We start from the raw sequence: 14,009 nt of genomic DNA, 5'->3' as shown, positions 1-14,009 counted from the left end.
CAAATCCAGGAAGCCCAGAATTCATTTAAGCGGAAGGACATAACCAGTCATAAACCATGATAAACTATAAATTGCATGTTTTTCAGTTGGAATGGAAAAGATCAATCTCCTTGCAGCAATCACAGTTACTTTTAAGGGGAGGAGGGGAATGTTAGGGTTTTCTTTTCCAAATCTCCAGAGCCGAGGTGGCGCAGTGGTTAGGGTGCAGTACTGCAGGCTACTTCAGCTGACTGCAATTCTGCAGTTCGGCTGTTCAAATCTCACCGGCTCAGGGTTGACTCAACCTTCCATCCTTCCGAGGTGGGTGAAATGAGGACCTGGATTGTTGTTGGGGGCAATATGCTGACTCTGTAAACTGCTTAGAGAGGGCTGAAAGCCCTATGAAGCGGTATATAAGTCTAACTGCTATGCTATTGGCAATCAACATTTCTTTATTAACTTTCTTACCTAAGATATGTTCATAGCATTTAATTCCAGATCTATAGGAATTACAAACATGAAAAAGAAATATAGCAATTATTGCCAACCCAGATTGTTGTTGGGGGCGATATGCTGACTCTGTAAACCACTTAGAGGGGACTGAAAGCCCTATGAAGCGGTATATAAGTCTAACTGCTATTGCTATCTGCATATACTCTTCAGGAATATAGAAAATGACTTAAAATACTTTATTGTCATTGTACATATATACACAGTTTACACATACAATGAAATTCACATAACACCCAGGGACCAGGCCCAACACACATAACAATCCCCAAACACACCCCCATCCACAAAAAATTCCCCCACCCCTAAACCACCCAAACACCCACACAACAGACCAAATAGTGCTGTCCAATAGCTCACTGATGGTAGCCCTTTAGAATTACTCCAAATAATAGGAGAGGAGGAGCCAACGTCGCAACGTTACATCGTGGGGATTCGACAGATTACCATTGAATGTTTATTCGTTAACATATAATTTACTATGATACCAATAGTGAAATGATAACCTTAGTTAGAATAAATAACCGGGCCATAGAAATGCTAATGTATACTTTTGGCGATTGTTAAGTAGAAATGTTAACATCTCTTAGATTGTCTTAGATGTTTAGTGTTTATTTTCTTAGCACGTAATTAACTAATTTGGGATTGAGGGAAAAGACCTATGAATCTTATTAATAAATCATTCTTTAAAGATGGCTATAAAGGTATAATATTGTGTGGGCCTGTGGAGAGGAGAGGACAGATAAACAGTAAATAATTTTTAGTCAACTACAATAATAACAAAGAAATGTTAATGGATAATATTTAATGATACATACAAGTGTGTTATGGAGAGGGGATGCTTAGATATCTTACTTAACTGAATTTGTTTTAGAATATGTCATAAAGGTGTAATGTTATTGGAGATCTATTGAAACTGCAAATGAATGCCAGTAGGTGGTTGTGTCTTTAAATGTAAATGATTCTATATAAAAAAATGTTTAAATAATGGTAATTAAATGAGAATTGTGGTAAAGGGATAGTAAAATACATAATTTTTCTTTCTTGACTGAAAATGTTCAACTCGATTTGAATGAAGTATATGTAAGGATTGTGGAAGAAACTCACAGAATATATTTGTAACCAAATCGATACGCTTTCTACAAGATGTAACAAAAGATGATTCTTTTTTTGTGTGTTTTGGTTTAACTAAAGCAATAAAAAAATTCTCAAAAAAGAAAAAGAAAAGAATTACTCCAAATAATTGAAAACTCAGCTTAATAGCTACGAAAATGATTCAGTGGTTTTATTTCAGAACAGATAATGCAACTAAATCTATTTTAGAATGACCTTTCAATAGGAAGAATAAGTTTTTTCCTTCCCGTTAGGAGTTGTGTGTAGATAGAAGAGTGGAGATGTACGAAGGAAGCTTTTGAAAAAAAGCATTGACAACAAACTTCAATAAAGATAATTGTTTACCTAGGCACTAATTTTGAGTCAACTAGAGAAAGTCAGCTACAGGAGATTCTATCTTGGACTCCAGTTTTCATGGAGAGCATAACCATATTGTGGTTTACTTACTAGACTGACCAGTAGTTGTGATGGTACAGTGGTTAGAGTAGGATATTAGAGACTAATTCTGCTGACTGCCAGAAGTTCTATTCTCACCGACTCAAGGTTGACTCAGCCTTCCAAAGTTGGTAAAATGAGTACCCAGATTGTTGGGGGCAATAGGCTGACTTTGTAAATCCCTTAGAGATGACTGGAAAGCACTATGAAGCAGTATATAAGGCTAAGTGCTATTGCTATTCATTAAAAATATAATAGATCAGTTATAATCATAAATTACAAATACATTTTATTTGTGTCTGTTGAAAACTTTCCCCATGTTAAAAAAAAAGGTGTGTGGTGGGATGAGGTTGTACTTATAATTTTAGCAGCTAGGTTTATGAAATGAGTTAGCAGTGAAAAAAAACTAATCTTATCCCAGTCTTGGGTCAAATGCTGCAATCCAAATTCTATCAGGTGATCTTCAAAAATTGTTTAATGAACTTCATCTACGCTTGGTTTAAACCGAGTCTGATTTGTTCTCAGCAGCATTAAGCCAGCTTTCATACTACTACAATAATTACAGATGTCACTTCATTTGCAGGCACTTTGGGGATGTTTGTATATGTTGAAGCAGTTTAATAAGGATTGAATGCATTCCAGAGAACGGAGTTTGGAGATTTCAAAAGCTCAACTGTCACAAGTACTATATTTTATTGATATTAAATTAAGAGCAACTCTCAGCAGTATCCAAATACTTCTAGTTGCACATAAAACACTTCTTGTGATGTATGCTGTTTGTTTCTTAACAGGACATCTGAGTAGCATAAATTTGTCTTACTGTTTTGTTTTTTTTTCCACTGACTTTTTAAAATATAATCTGGGCAGGCGAAATCCTCATATTGCTTTTGAATCTGATAACGCACAATAGAAACAACATTTTGTTGAGACAGAATGGAATGCAGATGGATATGCTTGCCATCTTCTGCAGAGATAACACAACTACTATTGCTTGTACACTGTTCTAAGTAATGAAGGGGATTGAGGAAGGGGTATCAATGTAAAGACCCTTAACTTCAACTTATCTCCTCAGGGAAAACAAAGCACTACAAGATGTTCAATTAAGCAATTATCCCCTGCTCAAATATGTTTTTCTAGCAAAACTAAAGTGTCAGCTCGATCAGAAACATTGAGAAGACCAAAGAATGTTGAGGCAAACATAGATTCTGGGAACCAGAAAAACTCTGATAAAACCCATCACAACAATTTTCTAGAAGGAAAGTATATTCATGAAATATTGCCACTACCCTTTCAAAACCCCTCTTTTTTTGGTGGTCCATTACCTCATAGGTATGCCTTAATTGCTTCTCTGACCTCACTAGATTCATAATGTGCTACTTTCAATCCAACACTTGGTCTGTATCCAATCACATAAAAATTCTAATTTACATAAATTTGTATAGATGGATTGCAACTCCTCCCCTTTTGGGGCCTGTTTTTACCTCTAGCCCTGTCAAATAAGCCATCAAACTAATAGACAAATGTAATAGTACATGTTTCAATGTAGGTGCTACTTACCACCTACAAAGCCCTTCATGGTAGTGGATCTGCGTACTTGAGAGACCGCCTCCTGCCAATTACCTCCCTTCGACCCATTAGATCGCATAGATTGGGCCTCCTCCGAGTTCCATCTGCCAGTCAGTGTTGACTGGCAACTACGCGGAGGAGAGCCTTCTCAGTTGCAGCTCCGACCCTTTGGAACGATCTCCCCGTGGAGATTCGCACCCTCACCACCCTCCAGACCTTCCACACAGCCCTCAAGACCTGGCTATCCCGTCAGGCCTGGGGTTAAAGATTATAATCCATCCCCGCCCGAATGTTGAATGAATGTTGCTTTACTCTTTTAATTATGTATTGTCCTATATGTCATTGTATGTTTCCCCTTCCTATATAAGTTGTAAGCCGCCCTGAGTCCCCTCAGGGAAAAGGGCGGCCTATAAATAAACTTAACCTAACCTAACCTAACCTAACCTAACCCAACTATTGAGTATATATTTCTAAGCTGAATCTGACAATATATTGAAAGAAAGTATACAGGACATCAGGATAAAATCAACTGATAATGCAACCCATAATTAATCTACAATTGTGTAGATTTCCTTCAAACAGAGATAGCTACAAGGTGCTTGACATACTATAAAACATGTTAATTAACATTTATGTATACAGGGCTTATCAAGAGGACAATTGTGTTCCTTACTGTCCATAGTGGTAGAGCTGATATTGGGATAGCATGAAGTTCAACTCTTGCCGATGGGCATCAAGAACTTTCAAGTTTTCTTGATAAGAAATTAGAAGTAGAAACTTGGCTTGATATTGAGAAAACATATGGCTACTTGATAACTCTGTGCCCCATATAAATAACATGAAAGGAAACAAAGCAATGGGATGGGAGGAAGGACAAAACAGAATGGAGGGGAAAGATACAGTTGACTAGTGAGTAGAAGATTCTACCAAAATTAATCAAACAAACAAACAGAAAACAGTAGGAAATTCATTTTTTAGAGTAAAATACTTACATTGTCTATTTGTTAGAAGGTATAGTTGGGATCCAAAATCTTTACTTCACAAGAACAGAAAGGAAATCTGTCAGTCTTTTCTATTACAGCAGATCAGAGTATACATAATAAGAATGATAATCCCCAAGTGTTGCAATTTGCTAAACAAAACCCAACTGAATCAATTTAAGTGTTCCACTTTTCCCTTCTTTATGGTTAAGATGGTATTCAAAATAGGTCAAAATAGTAGAGGACACATTCATACATATACATTCAACCAGTCCAATATACAGCGACATAATCAAAATATTTCAAAAGGAACATTTTTATTGTGTTTTTGTTGAGAACTCCGCATATATCCCATCAAAATTATATAGCTCGGAGAGAAAAATCAGCAGTCTGAGAATCCAAAACAGGGAAAAGTATAATTCTGCCACACAGGAATTTAGGTTTATTTTATTTTCTCTGGATTGACATCTGACAGAAAAAATGGGAGGACAAAACTTTATGGTAAAAGAAAATGAATTTGAGGAACCTGGGGCTAATAGTATATTAAATGGGAGCATTCCACATGGGTACAATTTACTGTAGAAGCTCCATGACACATTAAATATTTAAGAAATATTGAGTGGTTGTCAAACAGAGAAAATTTTAAAACTTGCTATGGAAATTGTATATCTGCATAGCCATTCCAACTTCTTCTGCAAATATTTTAGTTGTCTTAACTCTGGTCTGCAAGTATGTTAGAAAGAACCATTAATCCCACATTACCAATCCTATCAATTATTCATTATATTTGGCTATCTATCCCATACCTCTGAAAACTGTCAGTGAAAGTGTGATAACACTTTAAAAGTATACTAATTTAGCTAGGCTTCCTTCTTATGTTTACCTGACACAAGTGAATAATGACTAAGTAATATGTTTGCCTTGCAATATGTTTTCACCAGAGAATATTTTAAAAGTATAATTGTTCACAGCTGCTTAACAATGATGGACAGTTGATCTTAATTGCTAATCAAGCATCAGGGAGGGCCCTTTGCTGCAGTTTAAAAGGTTTATCCAATTATTTTTGATGAGAGGGGTTAAAGTGGCATTAACTATCATTAAAGCCAATAGATTAATGTCAAATAAATGAAAAGACCCCTGACAAATATGTTTTAAGCCAGGTTTACTTCAAATACTCCCTTGTTTTCTTTCATTTCTTCCCCACTTAAATCATAATTTTGCTCAAGGGAAGATATGAGAGAATCTCTAGATATAGCATGAACAAACTAAATGCTGTTTTCCAGTCATTCTTGAAAGGCCAAGTTATTCACATCATCAATTTATAAGTGATCAGGTAAAGACTACAAGAAAGTTCCTGAAACTTGGAAATCAACCATAATTTCTCACTATCATATGATATCCCAAGCACAATCAAGGTAGGGTTATTTTGTGCTTCTCATGTTTCTCACTTTTTCTAGATTGTGTAATTTTTTCTGCAACTTATTTCCCAATTTAATTCTTTCCTTTCCCTCCCTAGCAACTCATTCAAGCTTTCTCTACTCCTAAGGTAAATTCTAAAACCATTTGCACCACTATTTTCAGAGCAGTTGAATCACTCAATGAGAAAAACAGAGCTGAAATTTTAAATTTAAAATGATTTTTTTGCATGAAGTTATAGATAGTATCTAACTGACTTTGGTTCATTAAAAACATTCTTCCTTCAGAATCCCTGAAAAAGCAATCTACATTATAAATCTGCACATTTTTAAGCAATTTCACTATGATACAATGCCTTTTCATTATCTTTTCACAAAAACCACATCCTGCAGGAAGTCTGTGTTTTCTTTTAACATGCATATATTAGATTATTATTTTTTTACTTCCCAAACTGCATCTCAAAATTCACAAAAGGAGGTTTTAACTTTAGTCTGTATAATGAGGGCAAGAAAACACTTTGCAGTGGTGGGCCATTGTTTTGTTTAATGTAATTTATTTATAAATTTCTATACTACCCATCTCACTTAAGTAATTCTAATTAGAATTTCAAAAGCCATGGTGGTATAAAAAATGAGTTATGATGTTAGAAGGAATAGAACTGAACATATTGACCTTATAAAAATGAACAAATAAACAAATGGCAGATTAGGAAGGCTGTTCCCCATTTATCTTTGATCTTATTTGGACTTAAAAAGCCTCCTTCCACAAATGCTACACACACACACACACACACACACACACACAGACTTTTAAGAAAGCAGAAAAATGGATCAAGATGCTGCATGCCAGCCCAATGGTGGTGCATACAAGCACAATGTACCTCACCAAGCTATTCTGCTTCAGTTTTCAAATAAATATATTGAATTGCAAGATAGGTTAATGTTGTGACTCAGCAGAAGTTTGCTGTGAGTTGAGTTAGGATGCAGGAATAACAATGCAGCTGGGACTCGTTAGTGTGGTCTTCTGGAGATAAAAGGACTGATGGGGCCATGCTCTGGTTGCAGAAGTCAACGTTCATTCATTCGTTTGTGGTTCGTTGTTCATCGGTCGTGGTTTGTTTGTGAGAGGCACTTGGATAAGTGATTTGCTTTCTGTAACCCTGATTCGAAGAGACACTTGGATAAGTGATTTGCTTTCTTTCTGTAAACCTGGTGTTGTTGTAATTAGCTCTTTGTTTTTGCATTCTGCTGCGTAACCTTGTTGATAGAGACTTTATCTATGTTTATTTTGGGCTTGCAGCCAGCGTGAACCAGGACTGATAAAGTTATTTCCTTTTAAGTCTGTCTGACTGTCGTCTGTTAACGAGCGAAGAAGGGGGGTCAGAACAGGTTAAGCTGTTCTATGTATTTCAAAAGAGCAGGCTCTCTGCCACATCTCTCCATGACCAAATAAAATATTTTTTATTGTGGTTTTTCACCACCTTTGAAGTAAAAAAAAAAAGAGAAATCATTTAAAACATCAATTTGTTGGTGGGGACGACAATGGGACAACCCAATGGCATATCTAATTACAGGTATTCCTTGACTTACAACTGGTCACTTAGTGGGTGGACAGAGCCTGCTACTTAGCGCACCTGCAAAGGTAAGTAGAACAGCGAGGGGGGGAATCCGCTGTGTCACACGATTTAGATTACCAGGAAATCCTGATTAAGCAGGAAATGCTGCTTTCTAGCTAATATAAATAATGCAACACAGCTGATCGTCAGAAATACCGGTTCACCCAGTAGCATTTTTTTTTTTACTACTGGTTCAGGTGAACCAGTCCAAAACAGTAGCATTTCATCTTAAAAAGTAATAAACATAATTAAACTAAAGTAATTGGGGAATTTCTATATTTCTGTATTTCTAATTGGGATCATTTTATATTTCTGTATCCAATGTGTTTTTGCATTATTCACTTACCTTGATAGATATGCTTTCAAAAAAAAGAAAGAAAGAAACCATTCAAATTTACTCTGACCTTTCTTTCTTCTAAACAATAAAGATCATATCATTCACAAATCTACAGAAGATTGCCCTGGGAAAGTATGTATTTTTAACACTTTCTAAAATGCTGTGATTTGAATAAAGAAGTGACACATATTTTCTTTGACTGAAACTGAAAAGAGAAAAAAACCAGCAATCAGGAATTTTGACTGCAAAGTTTAGGAGTTTAGGGACTCTGAATTTGTTCCAAAATACAAACATACCAAAGTATATTTACTGCTTCCTTATAACCCCATAGATATAAATTTGGATTGTCAGTGTGAGTTGGGTATCATAGTGAGCCGCTGAATGCCATTACTCTTTTCTGTATTCTAATTTATTAGGCAAGCCATAAATTAGTCTCTCAGTTGTTGCAGCAAGTGCTGCATGTTAATTTGTTCATTACATATCATTTGGTGTTAAAGAAGAATGATTTGTTTGTTGTTGACACAGGAAAACATGCAGCTGCCATTTTGTCCAATAGAAAGCTGCTTGAAAAAAATGATTAAAATTGTTTACCGTAATCAGTTCATCCGAAAAAGATAATGAGTGGGAGAGAGGACTGGAGGGAGGAGGAGAAGGAAGGGAGGGAGTGTAACAGGAGAGAGGGGTGGTAGAGGGGGAGGGGAAGTAGGGTAGAGGGGAATGTTGGAGGGAAGAAGGAAAGTTGGAGGGGGGCGAAAGAAAGGGTGTATGGAGGGTCGAAGAGGTACATTGGGTTTCTATTTTGGGGGGTATTGTCGACAAGAGGAATGGCTGTGTTTATTGTTTAATGTTATATGGCCCCGGTTATGCACAGTATATATGTGACTGTAGGAAAATGAAATGGAAAAATAAAAACACATTTACAAAGAATGAAAAAGATAATGAGAAGCTATGACCATCAACTGCATGCCCCCCCCCCTCAAGTAGCATAGACATTCTAAACCTTCTTAACCCATTCCTGGACAAAACCAGTAAGACACATGCTACAATTTCCATTCCACACATCTTTTGCAAATATTGGGTTCGAAGGGATGAGAGTAGTAGCAAATACAACTGAGATTTACTATACAAAAATAGCAATAGCCATAGCACTTATATACTGCTCCATAATGCTTTTCAGCACTCTCTGAGCAGTCTACAATATCAGCACATTGCCCTCAACAATCTGGCTCCTCATTTTACCAACCTTGGAAGGATGGAAGACTAAGTCAGCCAGTGAGGATCAAACTCTCGGCTGTGGCAGAGTTAACCTACAATACTGCATTCCAACTCCTGGGCCAACATGGCTCCTATAGAATAAAATTCTTCTCATAATAATTGCTAATATTAACAAGAGTCTGGAGATGGAAGGTGGATCAGGTTTTGCCCATGACTGACTGCATCTCAGCTTGCAATATCTGGGCTGTAAGCAGTGGTGGGTTTCAAAAATTGTTCGAACCTACTCTGTGGGTGTGGCCTCCTTTGTGGGAGTGGCTTACCACCCATGTGACCGGATGGGAGTGGCTTGCCGTCCATGTGACCGGATATGAAGATGCCGACGACACTTGTCAGAACCACCTTAAATTACCGCACACACAGCACTGGCATGCATAAGAATATGATGCAAACTTCTTTTTTAAAAGGCATCTTTGGTTTGCGTTAAAACAACTTCAACACACGCAATGTTCTGATTGCACCACAAACGCAGGAGTCATCCTTACCTTCCACAGAGGCACTGAGTTTTATAAATATGAGCATGATAGTGTAGAATAATCATATCCAAGGACCAGTGGTGGGTTTCAAAAAAGTTTGGAACCTCTTCTGTAGGTGTGGCCTGCTTTCCGGGTCCACTGGTGGAACCTCTTCTAACCGGTTCGGTAGATTTGACGAACCGGTTCTACCGAATAGGTGTGAACTGGTAGGAACCCACCTCTGGCTGTAAGACTGCACCATATTAAAGGCCTGGAATACAGGGAAGATTGCAGGTCTTGGTGAAATTCTGTGATGAAAAAGAGTCGAAACATTTTTTAAAAATATTTTTTACACATAGAAACGAGGGGCAGGTTATTTTTTTGCTAACTGTAAATGAGCATGGATTACTACCATATCCTTTTGTTCATCCATTGGCTACAAGGGTACGTTCTGATTGGCTGGATGCTCACAAAAATGTCATATAAACTGTGGTGATGCAGTGAAATATTGGGGTAAATATTTGTAAAAGTTTTTTTTTCCCAAAAAATTTTTTCAATAAAAAAAGAGACAATAAAAAAGGCTAAGAGAAAAACAAAAAGATCAGAACGCAACCTCAGCCGTCAATAGCCAGATAAGAAGGGATTAACACCAGACACATAATCAAACAGAAAACAATACTCTAATCAAGGAACTGTCAAGGAGAAAACCACATCCTCACCAACTCTTGGCATGGCAAACTATTGCGTATAAGCAGGGACCAAACTGCCTGCTTACCAGGACTGATGAAGTTACTTAGTTGAGTAATGAAATGTCTTCAAGCAAACTACCAAGCTCAGAGAACGCCAAGAACTCCACTGTTTAATTATTAACTTAGTAAGTTATTTACTCATTTGCTAATTTACCTAAAAGAACACAAACAATATTTCAGGAGCCCATAAAGGGAGATTCTGAACTTGGTACAAGTTTAGAAACATCCATAAACATAGATACTTTATAAGAAATATATTTCCATAATGAATTTGTTATTACTTAGGAGTCTTGTCCTTTATAGCAAATAAATTATTTACCCCTTGGCTTTAGCCTAAATTATTTGTGGCTAAGAACGTAATATTTGGCAAAAGAATAAACTTAATTAAATTCACTAGGGAATATTTATAACCATAGAACTGGGCTCTTTGTTCCAGAGAGGAATCAATGGGCCGAATTAATTTATCAATTTTGCGATTCTTTTTCACCTCTTTTTTTTTTTAAAAAGAAAAATAACAGCTTTCAATTCTCATTTGCTTCTTACCTTAACAACTGTCACAGCTTAAGACAAATGGCTCAGCGGATGATACAGGTATCTTTTTTATGTTTGGAAAAGCAAATGGGGACAAGATATTTTAAATACAAAGATCAAGCCAAATGGTTGTCACATCCCTTCATATTCTGCTAAAATTAGGATTAAAGTAAATGTGATTTGCACATCATAGCTAATTTGGCTCTGAAAAACTTAGCTTTCTATAATAACTACGTAGTACATGCACCATGTTTTCTTACAATACTGCACTGAAAAGTATGGGGGGGGGAGATTAGCTACATTTGGTAGCTACAAATGGAGCTCATGGGTCCAAATCAGTCTTGTCTTAAGAAACAAAAAAGCCTTTAGATCCCACTGACAGGCCATGGAAGTCAAAGTTGTTGGAGAAACTGTGTCCTGTTTTTTTCATTTGGATTAGTGCTTTGGGGATGGGAGAGTTGGCGGAGGAGAGGTAGCTGGGAGGAGAAATGAGATAGTAGGGGAGAGCACTGCAGTTGTGAAAGGTTTGTGTAATAAGAGATTGAATGTGCTGCTTTTAAGGAAGATGGCCTTAGCATTTAATTTTGGTACTCTGCTTGGTTCTACGATCTAGTTTCTGGAGTTTGGGTGGCTGTGGTCTTCACTGCTTTTGCTGCTTAATGTCAACCTTCAATAAAGCTGATTTTATTCATTATCTAATTGTGGATGGGAGGGCTGACCTAAGTTACACCTCAAAGACCTGGTTGGACACTGAAGGAGAGGGTTGCTTCTTTGAAATGTGCTCTCCTAGTTTTTGAATATGGCTGTGACTCAGTGGTGGGATTCAAATAATTTACCAACCAGTTCTCTGTCCTAATGGCCAGCTGGGTAGGCGGGGCTCGGTGGTCATGTGATCATGTGGGCGTGGCCAAGTCAATGTCACTCAGATCGATGGGCACGTCACCTTAGTTGTTACAATGGTAATAAGGGTTAATGAAGAGGCAGTTTCTGTAAGCAGGGCAATAAAGATTAGGCTAGAAACAACACCAGAATGTTTCTTTCCTGCCTTCCTTACAGGATTAGCCCTGTAAAGTGGGGAGAAAACAAAAGGAGATTTCTTCCAACAACCGGTTCTCCGAACTGCTTAGAAAGTTACCAACCGGTTCTCCCGAATAGGTGCAAACCGGCTGAATCCCACCCCTGCTGTGACTCCAGAGCAAGGATGAGAGTGTGGCAGTTGTTATTCCCTAGTCTCTGGTGACCTTCAAGGGCCAGATGATTCAGGGCCCCATAAGCATCAGTGGGAGCTCCTGATGACTTGCCTTCTTCCTTGTAGTGTAGATGCATCCCTGCCTTTGTTCCACTGCTGGCTTTTTGTTCAGGCTGGCAGTGGAGTTCCCCAGCCTGAATAGGGTTGTTTTAAATTGGGGGCTTAAATCTGTTGTCTCTGAGCTCAGGTTCTGAATAAAGCACTCAGAGTTCATGGCCACCATAGCTGCCTTAAATCTGATCCAAACTATTCATGGCCCAACTAACATAGGCATGTCTTCATGGTTCTTGAAAAGCTAGTAGGGCTTGGGCCACATTTAGCAATAGCAATAGCAATAGCAGTTAGACTTATATACCGCTTCATAGGGCTCTCAGCCCTCTCTAAGCGGTTTACAGAGTCAGCATATTGCCCCCAACAACAATCCGGGTCCTCATTTTACCCATCTCAGAAGGATGGAAGGCTGAGTCAACCCTGAGCTGGTGAGATTTGAACAGCCGAACTGCAGAACTGCAGTCAGCTGAAGTAGCCTGCAGTGCTGCATTTAACCACTGCGCCACCTCGGCTCTTATACATGTTTCAATGCATTTCAGTGGAAACCTACAGTATTTCCAAATGGATAAGGCTTTTACTACCCTTGCCAAAACATTCTGGACAGTCGCAGTTTTCATATGATCTTCAAAACACATAAAGCATATTGTAGAAGTTCAATTAGGAGGTAATCAAGGTGTAACCATTCATGACAGGGTCTCCTGTTCCATAAATGGGTACAATTAACGCATTAAATGGACTCATGGAAAGATCCTCTTGGCCATGCCTGTCCCTTGTTTTTCAAGAAGACTTGACAGCCAGTCAGTCTTGTTAAGCCAGAGCCTATTTTTCCTTATCCAGATACCACCACCCCCCCCAAGAAATTGGGAAATTTTTATGGAACAACATTTCCTTTCCAACCCCACTAACTGCTAAACAAAATAAATATGCTTTACATCTTGCTCTGACAGTTTTGCTATACTCAAAACCTCATGAGCTGCTAAGAAAAGTGAATGCAAATATGGAGACTTGTTACTGAGAGGTTTGTACAGCTGGTCTCCAAATGCTCAAATTTATTAAACATGAATACACGTCGCTGGCATACATAAATTTATCTTTTGAGATTTGAAGACTGAGACAATCATTTCAAAACCAACAGGAGGAGGAAAGCTTGATCCTGGGGTAATAAAGATCTCTTGGGGGTCTAGATCTGGAAACTCTGCCAGCATTGTTTGGGATCATCTGTCACAAACATTCCAGTCTTCTGGTGTGTTGACAAGTGAAGAAAGAAGGGATATCTGGAGTTAGATTTTCTAGAATTCAACAAAACTCAGGAAGCCTTGGTTGGAAGTTTGTACTTAATAAGCTGTACCTTTTATTGACAGTAGACATGGAAATCTGACACTGAATCAACTAAAATAAACATCACAACAGAGTAACGGATAATACAAGAAGGTTTCAAAGGAAACAAATCATCAAAGAGGAGGAAGTTGAGCAAAAAACTTCAGACAGAATAAATTGTATTGATTAGCCGGCCCCAAGAAGAAAATCCATAGTTGGACAATGAATCAAAGAAATATATAAGCCCCATTCAAGCAGCCTAGGTTTTATGTGATGAGAAACTGCCTCTGTGGTTAACCCTTATTACATTGTAACAGCTAAGATGAAGCGCCCATCAACGTGAGTTAAGTTGGCCATGCCCACCCAGTCACATGACAGTAGAGCCATACCTACCCAGCTGATCATTAGGGCAGAGAACCGGTTGTTAAATTATT

The sequence above is a fragment of the Thamnophis elegans genome, chromosome 11, assembly GCF_009769535.1.
Source record: "Thamnophis elegans isolate rThaEle1 chromosome 11, rThaEle1.pri, whole genome shotgun sequence".
Classification (NCBI taxonomy): Eukaryota; Metazoa; Chordata; class Lepidosauria; order Squamata; family Colubridae; genus Thamnophis; species Thamnophis elegans.
Note: the sequence above shows the minus strand (reverse complement) of the source record.